Source organism: Elephantulus edwardii, unplaced genomic scaffold, assembly GCF_000299155.1.
Source record: "Elephantulus edwardii isolate Elephantulus edwardi_28Jun2011 unplaced genomic scaffold, EleEdw1.0 scaffold00117, whole genome shotgun sequence".
In the NCBI taxonomy this organism is placed as follows: Eukaryota; Metazoa; Chordata; class Mammalia; order Macroscelidea; family Macroscelididae; genus Elephantulus; species Elephantulus edwardii.
This window is the reverse complement of record NW_006399867.1, coordinates 6,460,731-6,486,657: the sequence shown is the minus strand read 5'-3', so window position 1 is coordinate 6,486,657 and position 25,927 is coordinate 6,460,731. Positions and strand designations below refer to the sequence as shown.

The window sequence follows — 25,927 nt, the reverse complement described above, 5'->3', positions numbered from 1 at the left end:
GGTAGTCCATTGCAAGTTGCACAGTTAACCCAAAGGCTGAGCATGTGTGGAATTCAAATCTACCAGCAGCTCTGAGAGTGAGAAGTGGTGTCTCCTCCTGCTGCGATTTACAGCCTCAACAGCTTGGATGGAGATTCACTGAGAGTCAGAATCAACTCAACAGAAGTGAGTTCAAGGCGAGCTCTGGTGGCCTAGTGGGAGGAAACTGCACTGCAATCCCAGAGGTACGTGGTTCAAATCCACCAGATGCTCTTCTGATCAGAGGAACAATCGCCTCCTATACCAGTCAGATCCAATTTGACGGTACACACATAAAAAAAAAAAATTAAAAAAAGGAAGTGAGTTCGAGTTGAGTTTTATCATTTTCTAGAGTTTTGATAAGGTGTGAGATTTTTTTAAATCTGCAAATAATTATAGGCTTACACTGTACCTCTTGTTTTGCAGCCCACCTTTTCACCCAGCAGTTAGCATAGCTTTTCATATCAGCACACTAATTATGAACATTCATTGTATTTGAAGGAAAACCAATTTTGAACCATGCAGCCAATAGGTAAGAATTTGGCCAAATGATTTCTCATTCAAAATGCTCCTGACCACGAGCGAGGCCTGACATTGAGGACTGAGGGACCATCAGGAATTGAGGTGGACTTTTTTTTTGTGCCTCAGAAAATGGAAACGATTTGTGGTTTGAGGGGCAGGGTCCTTCTTCCTTCTGCTTTCGGCCTGGAGTTTGGCTTCCCTGTATTGTTGGGTGGCTTCCCGGGCTTCCTCTTCCTCCTGGGGGAGGGGGGCTCCTTGCACAGCTGTTCCACCCCGGGCCTGGAGTGCTGCCTTTCCCCCTTGGTGCACATGCGCAGTAAGCATCTCTCTGGCTTGGCTCCAGGGACAGGAGCCCAACCTGGTGAGGTGGTGCTGCTTCAAGTGCTGCTGACACTTCTGTCCTCAGGCAGGGGCTGCTGAGAAAGCCCAGGTGGGGAGGGAGGGTGTCAGGCGCAGACACAGAAGTCCTGGTGTGAGTCTTATTTTCCTTGTGAAAACTCTTACTTTAGAACTCTTGTTCAAAACATGCTTGTGGTTTGTTCTGTTTTTTATACTTTGCAGGGTTTTGGTTTTTTTTTGTTTTTGTTTTTGTTTTTTTTTGCTAACTTGAAGGTGGTGGTTGTGTACCATTCAATCAGAACAGACTAATAGCTGGCCTTTCAGGGCAATAAATCACAGAGGAGGAAATTGCCCATTTTTCTCCAGACAGTGGATTCGAACCGCATGCCTTCTGGATTGCAGAGCAGCATCTTACCATTAAGCCACCAGAGCTCCCTAGCAAAGTGCTTAAACAAGCAGACTGTATAGTTAGATCAATTTATTAGCTAAGATATGTTCAGTTGTGTTTATGGAACACTTTGGATGTGGCAGGCAGGCATTGTTCTAGAGTCTGTGACACTGAGCTGGGTAGGACACGGCTTCTGCCCTGGGGGCACTCGCCTTCTCGTGATAGACCATAAAGAGAGAATGAAATATGTAACGCAGTGCCAGAAAGCATGCTGGGGGTCACAGTTATGCCGAATGACAAACCACTCACTGATTTACTTGTCAGAGACTTAACAATATGCATTGGCACCATGCCCACATGCCTGGAGTTCCATCAAGCTGGGCTCTGTGCAGGTCTGCTTTAGGGTCTTGTCATTCTTTTGAGAAACACAGGCTACTAGGGGCACGCTTTCAGAGCACACAAACACACAGCGAGTCTTACAGCACAGGCTGGGAGTCAATGCACATCACTTCCACACACATCCCACAAAGCAGAATCCCAGTCCCCTACCAGACCTTCTGGCTTTGACTCCACATGCTAACAAGACCCCCATGGGAGTCTTTGCACAGTCAGTGTTGAGGTGCAGTGTTGGAGGACAGCTGGGTGAATGGGGGAGCCACGATTCAGGTTTGCTAAGATCATGGCTTACCAGTCCTGTGCTATTCAATAAATGACTTCATTTTCCTAGCCTCAGTTTCTCTTCTTGTAAGATGGGCATAAGGGGACTGCCCTCAGTGGACACACGCCAAGTATGTACGTAGCACAAAGCCTGATTGAGGCTTCAGTAAATGCTGGCTCTCTCTGGATGTGCCTGATCCTGCATTTACTGCAGTACAAATACATTCCTGATTACTTCCTGATGAGCTCTCTTAAATATCTTTTTTTTGCATTCCATTAAAGACTTTTTGAATAATCATGGTTTTCAAGCTGTCCTTGAGCTCCTCAGAAAACCCTTTGTCTGTGCACAGCTTGATCCTAGCCATATACCTTGGACAACAAGGGCGCCTGGTCTCCATTGCCAGTTTCCAAGCTCTGCTCTCAGGGGCCAAAATAGGCCACAGCCTATAAATAGTGAGTTTGGGCTGCTTTAGGCCTGGCTTCCCAGGCTAAGCCCTTCCCCTCCCCCCGCCCCATCCTGCCATTGTTTAAATAGATTCTGGATTATATCTGCAAGTGGATTTTTTGTTAATATGCCCAGAAAACTCTTTGCCAATTTGCCAGGCTTCCAGCAGAACGTCCTCCTCCTCTGCGGTCCCCTCCCTGCCTAGCCCAAGTATGTGACAAAGGCTGATAAGCCAAGCTGTGGGGTTCACCCAGCAGGTTACAGGGATTCACCACAGAGGCCTGGCACTGCGGCTCAGGCACCGGAGACACCTGAGTGCCATCCTACTCCATTGCCATGTGACTTAGGTTATAGTATTTAACTCTTCCAGGCTTCATTATTTGTCAGTAAAATGTAGACATAATAATAATGACCTGGTTCCTAGGAGCCCAGTGATAACTTTGTGGGAGAATCCTTGCCTTCTAGACAGTTTACAGGGAGGCTCTGGGGGGCTTAGTCTGTAGCAGGTAACGCTGCTAACCCACAAGCCACACATCTCCACCAGTTCACAGCCACCAGTGGCTCCAGGAGAGAAAGATGAGTAGTCTCCTCCTCTTATGATTATAGTCTTAGAAATGCAGTTGTTGCTGTTGTGTATTGTAGAGTTGGAACTGACCCTACCCCTGTGGTGGGTTTTTAGATGCAGTTAATCTAATCGTATGGGGGTGAGGAGGGGGGAGGGGAAATTGACAGTCCTTCTCCCACGGAGCAGCTGGTGGTCTCAAACCACATGCCGTCAGGATTGCAGCACAGCTTCTTGCCAGCAGGCCATCAGACCTTCCTAGAAGCCCGGTAGAGGATTTCTGTGAGTTAATTTTCAGTGCAGGAGACCTGAGTTCAATCCCCAGGCCCGGCCAGCCACCACCAGTCTGACAGTGGAGGCTGTCATGTTGTTATGAAACAGATTTCAGCGGAGCTTCCACATGAAATCAGGCAAAGAAGAAATGCCGTCAGTTTAGTTCCAAAAAAACCAATGAGTGAAAAGCCAGTGGTCACAGGCTCCGGTTCTGTAGTGTGTGAGGTCCCTGTGAGTCAGCGTTGATTGGATCGCAGTGAACAGCAGCTAATGTCTAGAATGGCCCTGGGGACTAAATAAGAAACCCACACTTATCAGGGCTGCTGTATAAAATTGATGAGACCCTATGCAAAACTAAATAAAAGACCCTTGTTATAAAATGATTAAGACTTTTTAGGAAGATCATTTAACCAAGTATAGGGTCCTGTGAATCCCGGGGTCTTGTGTGACTAGTAAGTTGTCATCAGTTGCTGTGTTGTTGTTATTGTGTACCATCAAGTTGGATCTGACCCGTAACTGACCCTCCGGCAGGTTTTCAAAGGCAGTTAATTGAATGAGAGGAGATTGCCATCTTTCTCCCATGGAGGAGCAGGTGGCCTCAAACCTCGTCCCTTCGGGACTGCAGCATAGCTTCTTGCCACTAGGCCACCTGAGCTCCCTTAGTTTCTGTAAAGTCTATAATAATTCCTGGTAATTCCTATATGCAGGATAGAACAGCCCCATAGTGTTTTCTTGACTGGGATATGCGTTTATAGTGGCCTCTGGATAGACTCAAACAATGAACCTTTTGGCTACTAACTGAGCTTTCTTTTTGCCTGGAAAGTTGTTGTCATTGTTAGGTAACACTGAGTGGATTTCCACTTGAGGGTGTCCTCAACTGTAATCTTTATGAGAGCAGAGTACCAGGTCTTCCTTTCATAGAACCTCTGGCTGGGTTTGAACCACTAGCCTTTCAGTTAGCAGCCAAATCCTTAACCATTGGGCCACCAGGATGGTATATTGTTGTTGTTGTTGTTGATTGCCTTCGAGTCCAGCACAACTCCTAGCAACCCTATGAACAAAAGACTTTAAGCTCCTCTACAACTATTGACATTTATCAAAGTTCATAGGGTTTCCAGAGGCAAGTTATTTAGGAAGTGGATGCCACCCCTGCATAAAACGTTAAAAGAAAAATAAGTGATTTGCCACAATGACTAGGAACGATAGAAAGAGAATTGATGCCTTTGAGCTGTGGTGCTGGGCGAGAGTACTGAATATACCATGGACTGCTAAGAGAAAGAACAGGTTCATCCTAGAGAGGGTGAAACCAGGCTGCTTCTTGAAGGCAAGGATTCTAAAGCTTCGTCTGACATTCTTTGCAAGGAGGGATCAGCCAGTCTTTGGAGAGGGACGTCATGCTTGGGAGGGTAGAGGGAGAGCATAGGAGAGGAGACTCTTGATGAGATGGATTGATCCAGTGATTGGGGTAATAAGGTTGATGTGTCAGAGATAATAAGATTGGCACAGGATCGAGCAGGATTTAGGGCTGTTGCACATAGGGTCACTATGAGTCACAGGCGATTCGATGGCACATAACAACAACAACAAGAATTATATGTCTAAAAAAATTGCCTCTCAAATCTGATGGCAAAATTAGGACATTTCTAGAGAAACAGAAATTAAGGGAATCTGTGGGGTGGGGGTTGGAGGAAATCAAAACACAGACGAACCTTCAAGAAATACTAGAGAAGTTATTTGGACAGAGAACTGACAATAGATCACAAGCCGAGACTGCAGTACACTCGTGTCCCCCAGAAACCAAGCCTGATGTATTGTTAGGTGCCATCAAGGCAGCGCCAGCTCACCAGGACCCTGTGTGCCACCTGATCCCTGCGATCCTCGCAGTCACCGCTCGGCTCCACGTCACTGCTGCCGCCATCATGCTGATGCATCTTTGTCAATGCGAGCAACTTGGAAGTAAAAAGGCGGCGTAAATAGTGTAGTTCCAGACCTTCCAACTGCAAAGTATGTTGGGACAGTTTCCAAACTTCTAAACTTGGAAAGAAAATTGTAAATTGCAAGAAAACCTCAAAGAAGATTAATAAAATTTCTCATCGCAATAAAAAGAAGAAATCCTGAAGACTTAGTAAACAAGAACACAATAGAGAAAAAGAAAGGATAAGAAAACCCGTAAACCTAGATAGAGGAGTCTACAAGGTAAACTTACAAGACTAAAAATAGGAAACCAGAGATGTCAAGACAGTGAATGAGGGCAAGTACAAAGCAAAATGAGGGCATAAATAGTATGTTAAAGAACTCCCAAATGGAGAGGCAATCAAGAGGACTTAAAAATAGAATGGACTGCTGTAGACTTGGGAAGAAAATAGTAAATCACAGGTAAACGAAAGGAATATTAACAAACCTTTGCATCAAAATAAAGAGGACCATGTAGAGTTAGTAGACCCTAGAAAGGCAGAAATAAGGAAAGATTTAAATCTGAAATAAGAAAGAACTATGCACCAAAATTATATGAAACAAAATAATTCCACAAGAACAAAATGACGGCCATAAAAATCATACTTATCAATTGTTGTTGTGTACCATCAGGTCAGTACCGACCCAGAGCTGACCCTCTAGTGGGTTTTCAGAGGCAGTAAATCAAACAAGAAGATATTGCCCATCCTCCTGTGAGTAGATTTTAAATTCATGCCCTTAGGATAGCTGTACAATTTCTCCAAAGGTTGATCCCTCCTGGCTACATGCCCAGAGTATGTGAGACAGAGTCTCCAAAGTGTTGCCTCCAAGGAACAGCACCCTCTCCAGAACAAACCAACTTGTTAGTGCTCTTGTCAGTTTACTCCAGCACCACAGCTCAAAGGCATCAATTATTCTGCTGTCATCCTTGGTCATTGTCCAGCTCTCTGATGCATAACAAGTAATTGTGAAGACCATGGCCTGGATCAGGTACACCTTAGTCTCTAGGCCTAGCATCCTTGCTCTTTAGCATTCTGAAGAGGTCCCTGACCGCATATTCTCTTAACGCATTTTGTCTTTTGATTTCCGAACTGCTGGCGCCAAGAGTGTTAATTGTAGAACCAAGCGAGTTGAAATTTTTAACTATTTCAGTCTCTTTTCCATCTAGCATGATGTCACTAATTGGCCCAGTGATAAGAATCTTTGTTTTCTTGATGTTGAGCTTCAATCCACATTGAAAACAAGAGTCCTTGACCCTCTGCAGCAAATGCCTCAGGTCCTCCTCAATTTCAGCAAGTAAGTTTGTGTCTGTTATTGTTGTTGTGTACCATAGAGTCAGAACCAACCCATAGCCGACCCGCCAGTGGCTTTTGAGAGGCAGTTAATCGCGCAGGAGGAGATTGCCCGTCCTTCTCCCATGGAGCAGCTGGTGACCTCGAACTACATGCCTTTGGGATTGCAGCACTGCTCCTTGCCACTAGGCCACAAGAGCTCCCTAAGGTTGTGCCTAGGAGATGTTAATACGTCACGTTTTATCAAGAACAATTAGAAGAGACTCAATAAAGACAAAAGAGCTAAGCAATACAACCGACTAGCTTGACTGAGAGATGTTTCCAGAGTACTCTACCCAACAATAGGACAATAGACATTCTTTTTCTGTGTATTTTAGATATTCTCCAGAATAGACCATGTCTGTGAAGTCACAATGCAAGCCTTAGTACGTCTAAACCTCAAAATACTAGAGCATCTTGGTATAAAATTAGAAATCAACAACAGGATGCTAAAAAAAAAGAAAATCAAGTATATGAAAGCTAAATAATTCTTTATAAAACTGCTTGATAATGAGATTTTTTTAAAAGTCTTTGAATTAAACAAGAAACAAAACATAGCATACCAAAACATTTGGGACACACCAAAAAAAAGCAGTTCTTTGGGCGTTCTGGTGGCCTAGTGGTAAGAACCTATGCTTCAGTCCCAAAGGCACGTGGTTTGAATCCACTAGCTGCTCTCTGGGAGAAGGATGGGCAGTCTCCTTCAGGGTGAAAAAAACCCTAGTTGGTTCAGACTTGGCACCACACAGCAACAACAGAGGATAATTTATGGGAATAAGGACACATATCATACACACAAGATCTAAAGTCAATGTCTTAACATCTGTGGCCTAGTGGCAAGAAGCTGCACTGCAATCCCAGAGGTACACGGTTTGAATCCACCAGATGCTCTGCTGGAGAAGGAGGGGAAATCTTCTCCTGTACCAGTCAGATCCTATTTGACGGTACACACACAAAAAATTTAAAAAAAAATCAATGCCTTAACATCTCTGAAAGTTTGAAGGGGAAAAAAAGAAAAAGCCTACAGTCTCTAGAATAAAGGAAATAAGAAAGATTGGAGCATAAATAAAAGAAACAGAAAAACAATAGAAATAATACAAAAAAGAGAAGTTGGGTTTTTTAAAAATGATTAATACATAAGAAATGAAATAGGCAATATGACAAAAGAACCAACTGGAATTAAAAGGGTAATGGCAGAAATCTGATGGTGGAATGTGTTACTTACTGGACTACTAACTAAAAGTTCAGTAGTTCAAATCCGCCAGCTACTCCATAGTAGAAAGATGAGGCAGGCTCTGCCCATAAAGATTCACAGTCTTAGAAATTTGAGTTGAGTTGAGGTTGACTTGACAGCAGTGGGGTTTGCTTTATTTTATTTTATTTTTTTTGTGAGTTACTGGACACTCTTAACATATTTGAGGATCTAGAGGAAATGGCCACATTTCTAGGAACAAATGACATACCTGAACTAACGCAGAATGAAGTAGGATATTGGAACAGATTCATCACAAAAGAAGAAATTGAACAAATCTCAGGCAGAAAAAACCCCTCAAAAATTCCCAGCCAAGAAAGTGCTGGCCTAGATGATTTCACTGGTGAATTCTATCAAACATTTAGAGAACTACACCACTTTTTCAGATGATTCCAGAACAGGGTGGGGGGGGGAGATAGAACTTCGTTCTGTGAAGCAAGCATAATTCTGGTATCAAAACCAGGAAAAGATAACGCTAAAAAAAGCATAGACTCTGCAGTGCCCCTGGTCAGCCAACACCCCCCTGCCATTGAATCTATTCTGTCGAACACAATAGAAGGGCTTCTCCCTAGGCTTTCTGAGACTGTGTGTCTCTGTTGGAGCAGACTGACTCCTTCCAGAGTGACTTCTGAGACAAAATTCCCAAGAAAATCCTAACTAGCAACTGCTATTTTTGCAATAATGGTCTGATGCAGTATTTGTCCTTTTGAGACTGAGTTAGCTCACTCAGCATAAATGCTCTCCAGCTTCTATGGGAACTCAAGGTGGGGGAAGGGTGAGGATGGGTAGAGGCGAAACCACAGGGTAGCACAGTTTGGTTGGTGGAAGTGGAGGGAAGGAAATGAGAGGGGTCTGGGTGAAAAGACAGGGTGATACATCCAATGGTGATGAATTTTTTTTTTGTGACAAAAATTTATATTTAGAATTAGCCCACTGGACTCAGTTTAGATGATCCCAATTTTGTTGGCAACATCCAAAGCATCATAGTCAGGAGCAAGTCGAACATGGGCCTTGTTCTCTCCATCAGGCCTAATCAAAGTGTTGACCTTGGCCACATCAATGTCACAGAGCTTCTTTACAGCTTGTTTGATTTGGTGCTTGTTGGCCTTGACATCCATAGTGAACACAAGTGTGTTATCTTCTGTCTTCTTCATGGCTGACTCAGTGGTCAGGGGAAATTTGATGATGGCATAGTGGTCAAGCTTGTTTCTCCTGGGGGCGCTCTTCCGGGGGTATTTGGGCTGCCTTCGGAGTCTCAGCATCTTAGGCCGCCGAAGGTGGGTGATGAGCAGATCTTTTTTTTTTGGCTGTGGATGCCCTTCAGGATGCCTTCTTGGCCTTTAATGCCTTTGCTTTGGCTTCATTTTTGGGAGGGGCAGGGGCTTCCTTCTTTGCTTTCGGTGCCATCTTCCCAATGGTGATTAATTTTATAAAACATAATGTGGGAAAAGGATGAGCATTCTCCTCTGAAAACCCAACAGAGCGTCAGCTGTGGATCGGTTCTGACTCTGTGGTATACAACAACACCAGTAATGCGTGAGAGTGATTGTATGAAACACAATGTGAGCGAAGAATAGTGTGAAACATAATGTACATGAACTTTGTAAACGAACTAATAAAAGAGAGAGAAAAATCCTAACTAACAAAATCCAGTGTTGTTGTTGTTGTTAAGTTCCGTCGAGTTGCAGGCGACTCATAGCGACCCTATGAATAGCATATATATAATATGTGTTGATCAAGTAGGATTTATACTATGCAAGGATATTTAAGGATAGTTCAACATTAGAAAAACAATCTGCATGAGTAAAATAGGAATCCCGGAACACTTGATTGTGCGTATGCAAAACCTATACTTGGACCAGGAAGCTGTCCTCAGAACAGAGCAAGGAAACACTGCATGATTCAATATTAGGAAAGGAGTGCGTCAGGGATGCATCCTGTCTCCATACCTTTTCAATCTATTTGCAGAAAAGACATTCAGGAGGCTGGGCTTGATGAGGAGGAATGTGGCATCAGGATTGGAGGAAGACTCACCAACCTACATTATGCACATGACATACCATTCCTCGCTGAAACTGAAGACACTTGCTGCAGAAGGTCAAGGACTGTAGTCTTCAATATGGATTGAAGCTTAACATCAAGAAGACAAAGATTCTCACCACTGGGCCGGTTGGTAGCACCATGACAGATGGAGAAGAGATTGAGGTTGTTAAAAATGTCAGCTTGCTTTGCTCCACAATCAACGCTGGAAGTTAGGAAATCAAAAGATAAATTGTTTTTGGAAAATCTGATGTCAAGGACCTCTCCAGAGTGCTGAGAAGCAACAATGCCAGACTAGAAACTAAGGTGCACCTAATCCAGGCCATGGTCTTTGTAATTACTTGCCCTGCATTAGAGAGCTGGACAATGACTAAGGATGGCAGAAGAAGAAGAGTCTTGAACATACCATGGACCTCCAAGAAGAAAAAAAAAGGTCTGTTTTGGAGAGGGTGAAACCAAGTCTGTCCTTGGAGGCTAGGATTTTGAAGCTCCATCTCACATACTTTGGGCACGTGGCCAGGAGAGACTGGTCCTTAGAGAAGGACCTCATGGTCGGAAGGATGATGGACAGCACAGGAGAGGAAGACCCCAAATGAGATGTACTGATACCGTGACTGGGGCAATGAGTGTTGGTGTGTCGGAATTAGTGAGACTGGTTCAAGATAGGACAGGCTTCAAAGTGGCTGTACATAGGGTCACTGTGGGTTGCAGGCAACTCAATGGCACATAACAACAACAACAACATAGTTCCCACATAAATATGACTACAGGAAAGAAACACATGATTATATCACTCAGTACAGAAAAGGCATTTGGCAAACTTGAACACCTATTCCTCAGGAAAATCAATGTTCGACAAAATAGCACTAGAATTAAAAATCATAATGTAATTAAAGGCATAATGCAAAACCAGTAACCAACCAGTCTCCATGGAGAGAAATGGAAAGCATTTCTCTTATGAACAGGACTCAGACAAAAATATTGCTTATTACCAGTCCTGTTCAGTATTGTGTTGGAAGTCGTAGGCATGACCATCAGGCAAGAAAGAGAAATCCACATTGACAAAGAAGAAACAAAATTATCTCTATTTGCAGATGTTCTTTCATAGAAAAATACCAAGATTCAGCAAGAAAATGACTGGAAATTAATGAAAGATTCAGCAAAGTGCCAGAGTACAAGATCAACATGTAAACATCAGTCACATTCTTCTGTTGTAATAAAGAGAACTCTGAAGAGGAAATCCAGAAAACACTATTATTTACAACAGCTACTCAAAAGAGGAAATACTTGGGAATGATTTTAACTAGAGATACAAAGACTTAGAAAGAAAGCAACAAAATACTACTACAAAAGCCAAAAGAGATCTGCTTCGGTGGAAGAACATATTTCTGAATAGGAAGACTCACATTTTGAAAATATTAATGCTACCCAAAGCCATCTACAGATACAATACAGTTCCATCATCATCCTTCAGAAAGACTAAACAACTTTATGTGGAAAAGAGTAAGACCTTGAATGAACAATACATTACCTCAGAAAAAGGCCAAGTAGGAAGCCTCATACTTCATCTCAGAACCCACACAGCCATGGTGTCTCATCAGCGTGGTAGACAGACACGTAGATGATGGAACAGAATTGAGATCCCAGAAGTAAATCCATTCACTCATGGACTGCTGGTCTTTGGCAAAGGGCTGAAATCCAGTCAATGAAGAAAGTGGTAATCTCTTTAACAAATGGTGTTGGCAAAAATGGTGGTGTCCATGTGCAGAAAAATAAAGCAAGCCTGAATCTCAAATCATGTTTAAAAACTAATTCAAGATGGGTCATAAATCTAACTGTAAACCTCAAACTATAAAGATCCTCAAAGAAAAAATGAGGACAAACATTGGGGTATAACATATATGGCATACATAGGGGTACTACTGTTGTATGGCATAAGTGCAGTATCAAAGTAACTAAAAATGTGTAAAAAACAACACAAACTGGGTGGCTGAAACCTCGTAAAACTTAAACACTTATGTGCATCAAAAGACTTCACTATTTGTGGGTGATATTCTTTTTCTTTTTTTGGTTTCTAAACTGTGTTGTTGAGAATATACACGGCAAAAGACACCAATTCATCAACTCGTACATATACCATTTAGGGACACCGATTACATTCTTTGAGTTGTGCAACGATCCTCACCCTCCTTTTCTGAGTTATTATTATTCCCCAGCAACAGAATGTACAACTCCTTAAGATTCCTTGTCTTATCTTTTGTGTTGTTGTTGACAACTGATTTGATAAAGATTTTTGCAGGCAACCAACGACTCAAACATTACTTAAATATCAGGATGTAAAAATAAAAGGATAACTGGTAAAATGTGTATGAAGTCTGAAGAGGGGAAAAAGAGGGGGGAGGGAGCTGAGGGTGGGAAGGCGGGGATCATGGGATCGTAGAGTTCAGTGAGTGGAAAGAGGGGGTGAAGGAATTAGAAAGGATTCAGGGAGAACTTGAGTGGACAAGGAGATAGTGGGCATAGGCCAATGGTAATTGGTTTTAGAAAACAACATATGGGAATGATTGTATAAAATACAACTTAATTGAAGGAATGTGTGAAAAACAATGTATGTGAATGAAACACACTGTGCGGATTTTGCATGTAGAGCAATATGAAATAAGAAAAACGATGAGAACATAATGAATAAAACAGGATTTTTTGGAAAAAAATAGTAATAAAACATTTGGACCACCAGGAAAAAAAATACCTCACCAAAAAAGAACCCACAGATTGTGTGGAAAGTTTTTAACAAATGACCCATGAGACAAGGGAATAATCTTAAAGATTTATAGAAAACATCTCAGCAAGGAAAACCCCCAAACAATCCAATATAAAAACCAGCAGAGGACATAAACCGATCCTGCGCCAGAGAAGACGTCACACAGCCAACATACCCCTGAAGAAATGGACATGATCAAGGTGGAAATCAGAACAGCAGTGAGAGATCATCTCCCTTGAGCATTAATGCTGTGTTGTTACGTGCCATCAGGTCGACTGTTACTCATAACGACCCTATGAACAGTAGCTCTGAACCCTGCCCTATCTTGAGCCAGTCTCACTGTCTCTGGCACACCTCGCCCCACTTCCACAGTCACTGTGCCAGTCTGTCTCATCTAGGGTCTCCCTCTACCCTTCTAAGCACGATGTCCTTCCTTCTCAAGGACCAGGTCTTCTTGGAAACATGCCCAAAGTATGTGAGACTGAGTTTCAAAATCCTTGCCTCCAAAGGAGGAACCTGTTGTCAGGAGGGGCTAGTGCTTGGAAAAAGACATCATGCTGGGAAAAGTCAAGGGTCACGGAAAGAGAAGTAGACCCTCAACGAGATAGATTGGCACCGTGACTGGCAACGGGCTCAGGTGTATCAGCACAGGTGAGGAAGGCACTGGATAGGGTGAGGTTCAGATCTGTTGGTCAAAGGATCACTACGAGCTGTAGGTGGCTTGATGGCACTTGCCAGCACCAACACCATGTTCCCTGAGAATACTGACACTGGAGGTCACATGCTGAGAGCACCCACCACACCAGTACTGTTATGTGGCCACACTTTAGTGGTTTCACCTGCTGACTGCACAGTAAAAAGAGCATGGTGACTCTAAAAAGCACAGAACCCTGCCTATTCTTCTAGACTAATTAAATCAGAAGCTGTGGAGGCAGGATTCAAGCTAGTTTGTGGCTTTTTGGGTTTTATTTGGTGGGTTGGTTGTTTTTGTTTTGGTGTGTGTTTTGGTGTTTTGTTTTGTTTTGAACACCAACCCAAGTGGTGGCAAGAAGCTGTGCTGCAATCCTGAAGGCACGCAGTTCAAGGCCACCAGCTGCTCTGCGGGAGAAGGATGGGCAATCTCCTCCCGTGCAGTTTCTACCTCTGAAAACTCGCTGGAGGATCAGCTGTGGGTCATTTCCTACTCAATGGTACACAACAACAACAACTACAACATACAATCCTGAAGGGAGCTCTGGGGGCCTAGTGTCAAGGAGCTGGGCTGCCATTCCAAAGGCACACAGTTCAAATCAACCGGCTGCTCTGTGGGAAAAAGATAGGTGTGACTTACTGGCTTGGAAAGGCCACTACAAGGTCAGCAGTGAGTCAGTTCCAGCTCGATGGTACGTGACAACAACAATCTTGAAGCCTGAAGTCTTGGAGCATGAAGCATTACATAAAGGCCAGTGCCCACTGTTGACAGCAGGGATGCAGACAAAATGAGTGTGCAGTCATATGCAGAGTTACTTTGCTCCAGTTTAACCTTGGAAATCTTTTTATACCCACTACCTTCTACCAAATACTTCTGCAATATATTCATCCCCTGGTTACTGAGTAAACAAGTACCAGGAAAAGTTGGATGAACTTTACGTGAACTGTCGTTGCTGAGCTCTTGAGGGAAATGGAGGATTTTCCCCCCCTTAGGAATGTGCTGTGATATGGTCTTATTATAAGGGACTTTCGTAAGAATAGGTGTGGCTTCCTGGGAGGCAGCTTTTCTGGGTTTTCCACCGAGTGTTCACCCCACAGGCAAGCAGTAGCTGACCATGAACACCCCCAGGCTGCACTCGTTGCTCCAGCAATCCTGCGTGACTCGGATCGGAAGGATTTGCGGTAATCACGGTGGCATTTTCTGAGTAAGAGCGGAAACAGAAGGTTGTACGTGCGTTAGGGGAGTTTCTTTGTCAGCCTCAGAGCATTAAGTGTGTTCTGAAGGTTCTTTTCCATCAGCAAAAGGCTTCCCAGACTTGTCCAACTCACTGGGTTCTTCCACAGCACCAGTACTGACTCAAGGGCTAGGGTTCTGTTTTTAACAGGTGCCCTGAGTGTTCTCAGTATTATCAGTTAAACTTGCAAAATAGTCTTCATATAACACTGTGTTTGTAATGTATGTAGAGAGAGGTGGGAGAGGCAGTGAGGGAAGCTGCAAACTGGGGTGCCAATGCCCATTCACTGACAGGAGCAGGAATTGTCCCTCAGTAGGTTCATAGGCTGTATCTGACTTACTACTTGTTCTGCAAGTCAGCAGTCAAGAAATAAAGAGACGCATTGCACTGGGAAAATCTGTGGTTAGGGACCTCTCCAAATTATTGAGGAGTAATGATGTCAGTTTGAGGACTAAGGTGCATCTGATTCTGGCCATGGTCTTTCTGACTACTTGCTATGCATCTGAAAGCTGGACAATGAATAAAGATGACAGGAAAAGTATTGATGCCTTTGAACTGTGGTGTTGGAGAAGAGCACTGAATGTCCCATGGAGAGTCAAGAGAATGAACAGATATGTCTTGGAGAAGGTACAGCCGGAGTGCTCTTGGAAGCAAGAATGATGAAGCTTCGGCTCACATACTTTGGGCGTGTTGCTAGGAGGGACTGACTATTCCTCAGAGAAGGAAATAATGCTGGGAAAGGTGGAGGGTCTGTGAAGGACAGGAAGACCCTCAACCAGATGTTGATACACGGCGACTGCTGCAGTGGGGCTCTTGTGTGTCAGGAAGTGTGAGAATCGCACAGGATAGAACAAAGTCTTTTGTTCTTAGGGTCACTATGAGTCATACTTGACAGCACCTAACAACAACAACAACAACAACTTGTTCTGTCTCCACCTCCAACTTTTATTTATTTTTATTTTGTCATTTGAATGTGAGTTTCAGCAGAATAGGAATTCCAGGAAGAAAACAACAGTGAATGAAGGAGAAAGTATATTCAAAAAGGTGTTGAGTGAAACTATACAAAAGATGTTGTTATGTGCTGTCAAGTTGCCAGTGACTCATAGCGACCCTTTGTATAACAGCCCTAAACCCTGCTGTATCCTGTGCCAACCTCACTGTCTCTGACACACCTACCCCCATTGCTGCAGTCACTGAATCAATCTATCTCATTGAGGGTCTTCCTCTCCCGTGCTGTCCCTCCACCATCCCAAGCATGACAGCCCTCTTTAAGGACTGGCCACTCCCTGAAACATGTCCAAAGTATGTCAGACAAAGCTTTAGAGTCCTTGCCTCCATGGAGCAGTCTTGTTTAACCCTCTCCAAGACGAACCTGTTCGTTCTCCTAGTAGTCCATGGTTTATTCAATACTCCTCTCCAGCACCACAGCTCAAAGGCATCAATTTGCCTTCTATCATCCTGAGTCACTATCTAGCTCTCTAATGCATAGTAAGTGATTGCAAAGACCATGGCCTGTATCAGGCGCACCTTAGTCTCCAGACTGACATCATTGCTCTTCAGTACTTTAGAGAGGCAGACTTTCCCATCACAATATATCTTTTAATTTCCTAATTGCTGGTGCCAAGAGTGTTGATTATGGAGCAAGAAAACTAAAGCTGGAAACAATCTCAGGAACAGGTTTAAGGCCTTGAACACTAATGAGCGAAGACCACATGAGTTATGGGAGGATATAAAAAATATCATCCAGGGGAACTCTGGTGGCCTAGTGGCAAGGAGCTGCAACTACAATCCCAGAGGCGCATGGTTCGAACCCACCATATGCTCTGCCGGGGAAGGAGGGACAATCTCCTCCTGTACCAGTCAGATCTGATTTGATGGTACACTCACACACACACACACACACACACACACACACACAAAAATATCATCCAGGAAGAGTGCAAATTGTCATTACAAAGACAGAGGAGATGTCAGAAGAGACTACAAATATTGCACTAAAGTACCAAGAAGCCAAAGCAGAGGGAAGAAATCAAGATATTAAGGAACTGAACAGAAGAGTTCAAAGGGCAGCACTCAAAGTCAAAGTAAAGTATTACAGTGAAATTAGCGAAGAGCTGGAGTCAGAAAATCAAAGGGGCCGAACTTTATTAGCATTTCTCAAGGAACTGAAGAACTAATTCAAGCCTCAAGTTGCAATACTTATACTTTGAGCAGAATATTAAATGATCCAGGAAGTATTAAAAGAAGATGGAAAGAGTATACAGAGTCATTTTACCAGAAGGAATTGGCAGACACAGAAGACTTTCATGAAACAATGTATGAGCAAGAGCTTGTGGCGATGAAGGAGGACGTTCAAGCTGCTTTGAAAGAATTGGCAAAAAATAAGGCCCCAGGAATAGATGGTATACCAATTGACATAGTTCAACTAACAGATGTTGCCCTAGATGTGCTCATCAAGTTGTGCCAAGAAATCTGGAGGACAACCACTTGGCCAACTGACTGGAAGAGATCTATATCTGTTCCCATTCCAAAGAAAGGTGATCTGACAAAGTGTGGAAATTATCAAACGGTATCATTCATATCACATGCAAGGAAAATTCTGCTGAAGATATCCAAAAGCGACTGTAACAGCAAACAAAAGATAAAGAAACATGAATATTGAACTAGAAAAATGATGATAAAATCTCATTCCACGTTCCAGTTATTAATGGTTGTTTGCAGCTGTGTCTCCTCATTTTGTGTCATACCACAAAAATGGAAATCCATGAGTAAATGTAGGTCCGGAAAACTCCTCCATCCACATCATCAAGGAGGAATCTGTTTTGAGCAGGACGGTCTTTCCCCAATGATATGTTGAGCGCCTTCCAATCTGAGGAGCGCATCTCCTACCATCATATAAGACAGTATTCCACTCTCCATAAAGTTTTCACTGACCAGTTATTTCTGTAAATGTGGGCCAACCCTGCTTCATTGTCTGTTTTAATCTAAACGTTCCAGTGAGGCCTGCCCACCATTGGTGTCCCTGCTAGTATTTTAAATACCAGTGTCATAGCTTCCAACACGACAGCAACATTCAAGCCCCTACTATACAGACAAACCCACAGGTGGGTGGTGGGGACAACTCCTCATCACCCTTCGATGTGATGTAAATTTGTCCTCATTTTGAAAGGATTGAACCAATTCCTTCTCACAACAAATTCTTGATCACAATCACCTTCTTTTACTGTGTATGCAGCTTCTAAATCACTGAAAAAGTTTTTCAGCCCTTTTTGCAGCAAAGTAAAGCTAACTAAGAACCGTACACACCTGTTCCAGTCTACCTACAGATTTAACTTAAAGGGAAACAGAACTAAATCTCATTTGTCACCCAGGGAACTGCATGTACCAAAAGAAGAGTGTTACAGCAGGGCTAATGTCAGAGGAAACGGGAATTTCAAGGGGAAATAAAACAATCCAAAAAACATTATTTAAAAAAGGCAGGAATAAAGATGATCCTTAGTGATAAAAGGGTAAGTTATATTTTCTAATTCGTTTGACTTCTTTTTTAGGGGAGGTTTAAGATAAATTATTATTTTTTAATTTTTATTTTATACTGGTTTATTTACAAAGCTTATATACATTGTTTTTCACACCGATTCCTTCCCATTGCCTTTATTCCCCCAGTTCATCCAATTTTGCGACCCTATGATTAACACCCCCCTCCATCCTCAGCCCTCTGCTCCCCCTTCCCCCCACCTTGGATCCTCATACTCATTCTAGAAGAATGGTCTTACACAATATTTGTCCTTATGGGACTGAGTTAGTTCACTCAGCGTAATGCTCTCCAGTTCCTCCCAAGTTCGGTAGTAATTAACAAAATCATTGCTCCTGCATGCTACGTAGTATTCCATCATGTGACTGTACCATAATTTCTCAAGCTATTCGATTGTGGTTGGCCATTTGGGCTGTTTCCATATTCTTAAGATGGTGTTCTTGTGATTTCTTAATGCAAAGTACCACCCATTATATTTTGAACTAACCATTCACAAATGGAGGGGTGGAGGAGCTTGGCGGTGTGTTGTTGTTTACTGTCCAGTTGGTACTGACCCATAACTGACCCTACAGTGGATTTTTCAGAGGCAGTAAATGTCACAGGAGGAGATCCCCCATCTTTCTTCTACAGAGTGGCTGGTGGATTTGAACTGTGTGCCTTTGGGTTGGCAGTGCTGCTCCTTACCCACTAGCCCACCAGTGCGTCCTGTCAGCAATGGGTACCCACCAGGGACCTTGTGGGAGAAAAATGAAGTTACTTCTCCCTCCATCTGAACTCCATTTGAGCCTCAGAAACCCACTGAATGGTAGTCATGCGTTAGCACTGATTCGGCAGCAGTGGGCTTGGTTTTGATTTGGCCGATGAAATGGTTTTGTTCTCATGGTCTAGAGGTAAGGAGCTGTGCTGCAACCTCAAAGTCAGGTCGTTCGAATCTACCAACTACTCATGGGAGAAAGATGGGAAACCTCCTCCCATGCAATTTAAATTTATTGCCTCTGAAAACTTGCTGGAGGGGCAGCTGTGGGTCGATTTAGACTCTGTGGCACATAACAACAGTCAAAAGGGCAAAAACTTGTAATATTTTAAAGTTCACTGGTTTTCAGTGCTGTGTAATATTCCATTTTGTGAATTGTACCATAGTTTTTCTATACATTCTGAACCTACTCAGTGGCTTCAAGGGAGAAAAATCTTGGAGCCTTCTTCTATAAAGCTTATTGTCTAGAATACCAGGGGAGCCATTCTACTCTATCATATGGGGTCATTGTGATTTATAGGTCAACTGTAGAGCACCTAACAAAGACCGCAGTGGACACCGATGTAGTTCACTGGTAGGATTCTTGTCTTGTACATGAGAGACCCTGTGTAATACTGACTTTCTCCAAAACCATCACCTTGTCTCTGGAGGCTTTCACTGTGCTGTTGTGATGCTTAACAGGTTCAGGGGAGCTTCCAGACCAGCACACCAGGGGGGAAAAGCCCAATTGTCTGCTTCTGAAAAGTCAGCCAGTGAATACGCTGTGGACTGCACCAGTCTGATCAGCCAGTCGTGAGGGTGGGGCAGCACTTTGCATTGTTCTGGGATCTTCATGAGCCAATGGCAGGTGACAGCAGTGAGCAGAAAACCGTCGTGTGATAAACTCTGCTCTGGAGCGGAACCTGGAAGTGCAGCATGTCCTGCAGTTATCCTGTGACACCGCAGTGCCAGGGGAATATAGGATATCTAAAAGGCTCATGAAATTAGTTTAATAAAACTATAAGTAACACTAATAACTACCAGGTGAGAAACCAACTTGCCTTTTTTGTTTTCTTTTGCCAACACCCTAAAAAGAAATCGCAAAACTGACTTACAGAGGGAGAAAAAAGAAAAGATGGACTCCTGAGAGAGTTGAGAAGAGTGAATATTTTTATTAGGTAATTAGATTTTACAAACACATATTGCCTTTCTGTTGAAACTTGCGTTTCTTCAACATAAAGCCGTTCCATTTATGTAAGTATGAGTATGTCAGGTCATGGCAGAGATGGACCAAGAGCTTTCCAGTGGACAACACGTGCCAAATTGGAAGTTCACTTATGTAAGTGATACTGAAGGGCTTTCCATCCTGTTACTTCTCCGGCAACTTTCCAGCAACTGTATACACTAAGTATTTCCCCACAGAGAGATTAAGAAAACCCCAGGGAATCATCCAGAGAGGATAGCTGTTGCTATGTTTTTGTCTGTTTTGCCAAGAAGCAGAAAAAAACAACTGAGCTAAGAGGAATTAAAAAAATAAATGTTGTTCTTAGGCAAGGGGTTCCAACTCATCCTGATGCTGTGTCCACCCGAGTCAAACACAGCGGGGTCCTTCTCATTCTCACAATCTTTGCTGTGCTCACACCCACTATTAAAGCTACTATGAAGGATGATACAGGTCTTTGAATGGGAATTTAGTGTCCCAGCCTACTGCGTCTCCTAGTCCCTCCCATCCTCCACTGGCCATTAACTCCCAGCCAGCAGACTAATAATGCCTAAAGGTATAAAATGTAAAGTCAGTGTCCCATGTGGAACCTGGGAGAGCTGGAACCTGACAGGACTGCCTTGGGCCTTGGGCCTGGCCTCTCAGGTTTCTGTCTTTGATGGCATGCTGTTTCTCATTTCAGTGAAAAATATTTGCGTCTCTGTCTCTGACAGGTTCCTGTCTTTCACAGGCTTTGGGATTGCAAATTTTACTGTGTAAACCTTTAGGGAAAGTCCTTCCAGTTTTATCAATCATCAGCACCTCAGCCCCTTGGCTTAATTTACTAACAGCATTTAGGAGATTCAGTCTCAGAATTGATTGCAGGTTACTCTGATTCTTTCCTTTCCTTTTCTTTTTTTTTTTTTTTTTAGTTTTATACTGATTTACTTACAAAGTTTGTATACATTGTTTTTCACACTGGATCTTTCCCTTTTCCTTTACCCACCCCTCCCTTCACCCATCAAATTGTGTGACCCTATGATTAAGTCTCCCCTCCTCTACACCCCCCATCTTCACCCCTCTGCTCTCCCCTCCTCTCCTTGTATCCTCATACTCATTTAACAATAATGGTCTTATATGGTATTTGTCTGTTTTAGACTGAGTTAGTTCCCTCAGCATAATTACTCTAGTTATTTCTAACAAAGTGAGAACTTAGTGTCTATTTGACATAGTTTTTTCACTTTATGTAGATCATCTCCATTTGTTTTCCCATCAACCTAACAAAGGCAATATTTGTATTATCCCATTTTACAGATGACATTTAGACTCAAAGGGTTTAAATAGCATGTTTAAAGTTCTTCAGACTTAATCTTAGACTATCTGATCAGGAATTTTTTTTGGTTGTTGTTTTTGTTTGGTTGGTTGGTTTTGGTGGTTTTTGTTTGTTTGTTTTTTTAGTCCAGCTTGGTACCTTTTATTGGTTAACAATAGTATTAGATTTACTTAATCATATTTTAAGTTGATGGTTTCATGGTCATTTAAAATGAATTTCCTCATAAAGTACCACTCTTTCTGACCTGACCCTAACTAACATCAAGTGTGCAACAGAATATGTAATAATATCCAAGATGCTGAATTTGCAAGACCAGACGGACCATATAGTAATTTAAAGAAGTCAGCCCAAGCCACTGCTTAGGAACCCTCTGTTCTGTGTTAGGTGTTAGCGTTCTGCTGCGCTCGGTGGAATTTGCTGATTGCCGTGATGACGCTGTTCAAATAGACTCCCTAATCGTATTGCTAATAATGCCGGGATTAGCCTGTCACAATGGGCCTGGGCTTTCCCGGGACTAACAAAAGCCTTCTCTAGGGATCTAGGCTTTCCTGGTGACAAGAAGCTAAAGCTCCTGACTCAAAAGACTGCTACGTTGTCCATGTGTAAAGAGCCATCTCCGTTTGGAAATGAAGACAATGAAGAGAAGGTGAAGAGATCACTCCCTGGCTTGAGGAGAGTGGAGCCACCCTAAAGCCATGAGCAAGTGCAGGCTTCCAGAATGGCAGGGGACTGGGTGCTGGATGCTGGGTGCTCACTCAGTGTTTAAATGGCTGAGCATCAAGGGATTATGGGGGAAATCCATTGGTTACTTTTAGATTAAAGAACTCTTGTTTGTCTCTCTGCAGCCTGTTACTTAAAATTTAAGCATGTTTTATATTCCTAAAACAAGATATGTTATTGGTGGGCAACTATGGGGGTGATAGAATAAGAAAGATGCAGTGGTTACTTGAAGAGACAGAATGATAAAAATCAATAGTAATTATTCAAAACATAATGTATTTGAATCATTGTATAAAATAAAATATACATGAATTTAAAAAAAACAACCATAAAAACAATATATGTTATTGTTGTTATGTGTCATCAAGTCAGGACTGACCCACAGCCGACACTCCAGTGGGTTTTCAGAGGCAGTAAATCTCATGGGATTTACATTCCCCCGAGGGTCTGCTGATGGATTCAAACTGTGAACCGTTGGGTTGACAACACTGCTCTTTACTGCTAGGCTAACAACAATCCAGAACTTCCCGGGAGGGAAGAAATTGAGGTCGCTCCAGATCCATTCTCAAGACTCCTGGTTATAAATATGCATATTGTTGTTGTGTACTGTTGAGTCGATGGCCCTCCAGCAGGTTTTCAGAAGCAGCTGATTGCGTAGGAAGAGATTGCCCATCCTTCTCCCACGGAGCAGCTGGTGGCCTCGAACAGTGTGCCTTTGGGATTGCAGTGCAGCTTCTTGCCACAAGGCCACCAGAGCTCCCTATAAATGTGCATAGGGGTTACTATTGACCTTGAAGGAAGGAAAAGGAGCTTGGCCCTCACAGTAAAATGAGCAAGACGGGAGGAAAATGTGACCCACTCTTAAGCTTCACTGCAAACCCAAAGGCACACAGTTCAAATCCACCAGCTGCTCTGCAGGAGAAAGGTGGACATTCTCCTCCCATGCAATTTACTGCCTCTGAAAACCTGCTGGAGAGTCAGCTATGGGTCAGTTCCAACTCAATGGAACTCAGCAACTATTGACAGGAGACGTGAGGAAATGGTCATTTCAGGGCTTAGAGGGAGCTGAGGGGAGAACTTGGCCCTGCTGGGGACTGTGTTTGAGTCCTGGACAGGTGTGTATGAGGATGACTCCGAAATTTTGAACCTGAAAGATTAACCGTGGGTTCCCTTAAAAGACTGCAGTGTTAAAACAGATGAAGGAGAGAACTGTTTAAAAGGTATATATGATTAGGTATTACTGTGATGACAGGAGTCCAGAATGAAGGCTGCATAGTGGAGTAGACTTAGGGGGAGGGATTGTATAACAATGAAATAATTTTTATTTTACTTTTCAAAGAGAAGAACGAACTCGGGGCGGGGGGAGGTTGGGCAGGGAGAAAAGTGCAACAGTGAATGAGTGGAAATCCAAAGTCTCTGTAAACTTTCATTAAAATGAATTAAAAAAAGGAGTAAATTTTAAAAAAGGCTGCAGTGACCACTGTAGAAAACAAGAGTAGTGCCAGGACAGAAAGTCACATGACCCAGTGGTGTTCTGGAAGGATGGGGGCTTAGCTCTGGCTTCATAGGACCACTCCAACCATAAAGCTGGGGAGCAGCAGACCCCTATAGACACGCTTGTGTTTTCTAGTTCATCACCACCCCAGTTCCCTTGACCCATTTTCCTTAATCCCTGGGCCCCGCAGTTTGTGAGTTTCCTTTTCTGCCTCAGTTTGTCCCAGCAGCCAAGACAGCCGGAGGAAGGGGACGCTGATCTGGCCATGCTCAGTACAGTGTATTCCTTGAAATATAAAGCTCCCACCACATTTCAGAGCTCTGTTGGCCTAGTGGGTATGGAGCTGCACTGCCAACCCAAAGGCAAGTGCTTTGACCCGACCAGCTGCCCCTCGGGAAAAAGATGAGCAACCTCCTTCTGTGCTGTTTGAGCCTCTGAAAACCTGCTGGGGGTCAGCCATGAGCTGGTTCCAGCTTGAGAGCACATGACACCAGCCACCACGGTTCAGATGAGTGCAGTGGATTAAGGATAATCTCAGCCTAGCTATGTTTAATAGTTCATCTAAACAGTTCATAATTACATGCTATGCAGCAGAAAGCTGGACAATGACTAGGGATGATTGAAGGAGAATTGAACTGTGGTGTTGGAAAAAAGTATCGAATATACGATGGACTGCTAGGATAACAAACAGGTTTGTCATAGAGAGATTGAAACCAGGCTGCTCCTTGGAGGCAAGGATTCTGAAGCTCTGTCTGACATACTTTGAACATGTTGCAAGGAGGGAGCAGTCGTTGAAGAGGGGCATCATGCTTGGGAGGGTGGAGGGACAGCTCAAGAGAGGAAGACCAGGGGAGCTCTGGTGGCCTAGTGGCAGGAAGCTGCACTGCAATCCCAGAGAAACACGGTTCGAATCCACCAGATGCTCTGCCGGAGAAGGAGGCACAATATCCTCCTGTACCAGTCAGATCTGATTTGACGGTACACGCACACAAAATAATAAAAAATAAAAAAAAGAGAGGAAGACCCTCAAAGAGATGGATTGATTCAGTGACTGGGTTAATGGGGGCTAGGTGTATCAGAGATAATAAGGTTGGCTCAGGATAGAGCAGGGTTCCAATCTGTCGTACATAGGGTCATTATGAGTTGCAAGAGATTTGACTTGGCGCATAACACAACAACAAACAGCTGAGTCAGGAAAGCCATTATTGGAAAATGGGGAAGCTTTTCCTTGTCGGGCTAATTTTTCAGCTTCTTTCAGAACTTTACACGACTTTTCAGAACAATGTTGGCATACACTCACATGTATAAAGCAACTTCTAATCTCAGAATCCACTTTATCAGAGCAATGCTGCCAGCAAGTGCAAAGATGAGGCAGGAGAGCGGAGAGTGAGAGAGGCTCCCAGGCTCTGGTTATTCTGTGTCCATCACCCAGCACCGCTGCACACCACCACGCCTGGCCTCTATGAAGGATTCTCTGACCACAGCATGCTCAGTTAGAGGTACCTCTTTGTCATAACCCCTGGATCCTGATACTCATATGGTGCCTTGTTGGATTATATGCCGGTGTCCTCCATGTTTCCTTCTACACCCTAGGTCCCACAGGGGAACTGGGACTAGTCTGCCCAAGTTTTAATCACAACTCTACCATTTCCTATCTATGTGAATTGACAAGTTACTGATACTATTTTCTGCAACTGTAAAATGAGAACAGTAGTTCCTGTAATTTGCTGTACAGAAGTAACTTGTGGTTGTCGTGATGGTAAACACTGTGAAACTGATGTGTCACATGTGATCATGGTTACCCATGGTGGACAGTGTTTGGTGGAGCTCCCAGATTAAAACAAGCTTGGAAGCAGGAGTGGCATCTACTTCCAAAATAGCTTGTCTCCAGAAACTCTATGAACTTGGAGAAATGATGAAAATTGTATAAGTGTTGAGGTCTTTTATTTATAGAGTCACTATGAGTCAGTCATCTACTTCTCGACAGCTCTTAACAACAACAACAGTTCCTGTCTTATTGGACTGTTTGAAATTGATTTTGGACTCTTTTTAATTGTGACTTGATTTAATATTTATGAAGCAAATTGATTTTTAATTCAACAGAGTTCATTTATATGCATTTTGATTTCTAACATTGATTCTAGTACCCACTCCTTCGCTATGATTCTCATTTCCATTCATCCTTTTATCCCCCCACTTTCTGCTTTCTAGGCCTTATCCTTGGGCAAATTCTGTTCTTTAGACATTATTAGATGCAGTGAGTTTCTCCCTGGTCCCATACACTGCTTTATACTTTTGATACTGCCTTATTGTTTTGAAGATGAGAGTTAGTAATATGCAAATAAAAATTAGTAATGCTCTTTTTTATTTTAGAGTTTTAAATGTGCTTTTTGTAATGCTATCCAGAACATGGATTGAGGCTCAATGTCAAGAAGACAAAGATTCTC

General features: G+C 43.1%; 1 protein-coding gene across 1 annotated transcript in view; it reads left to right on the top strand.

The window, feature by feature from the left end:
* Positions 1 to 25,927, top strand: part of IQCK (IQ motif containing K) — a 184,529-nt gene that overhangs the window by 111,971 nt on the left and 46,631 nt on the right. The window lies entirely within an intron of this gene.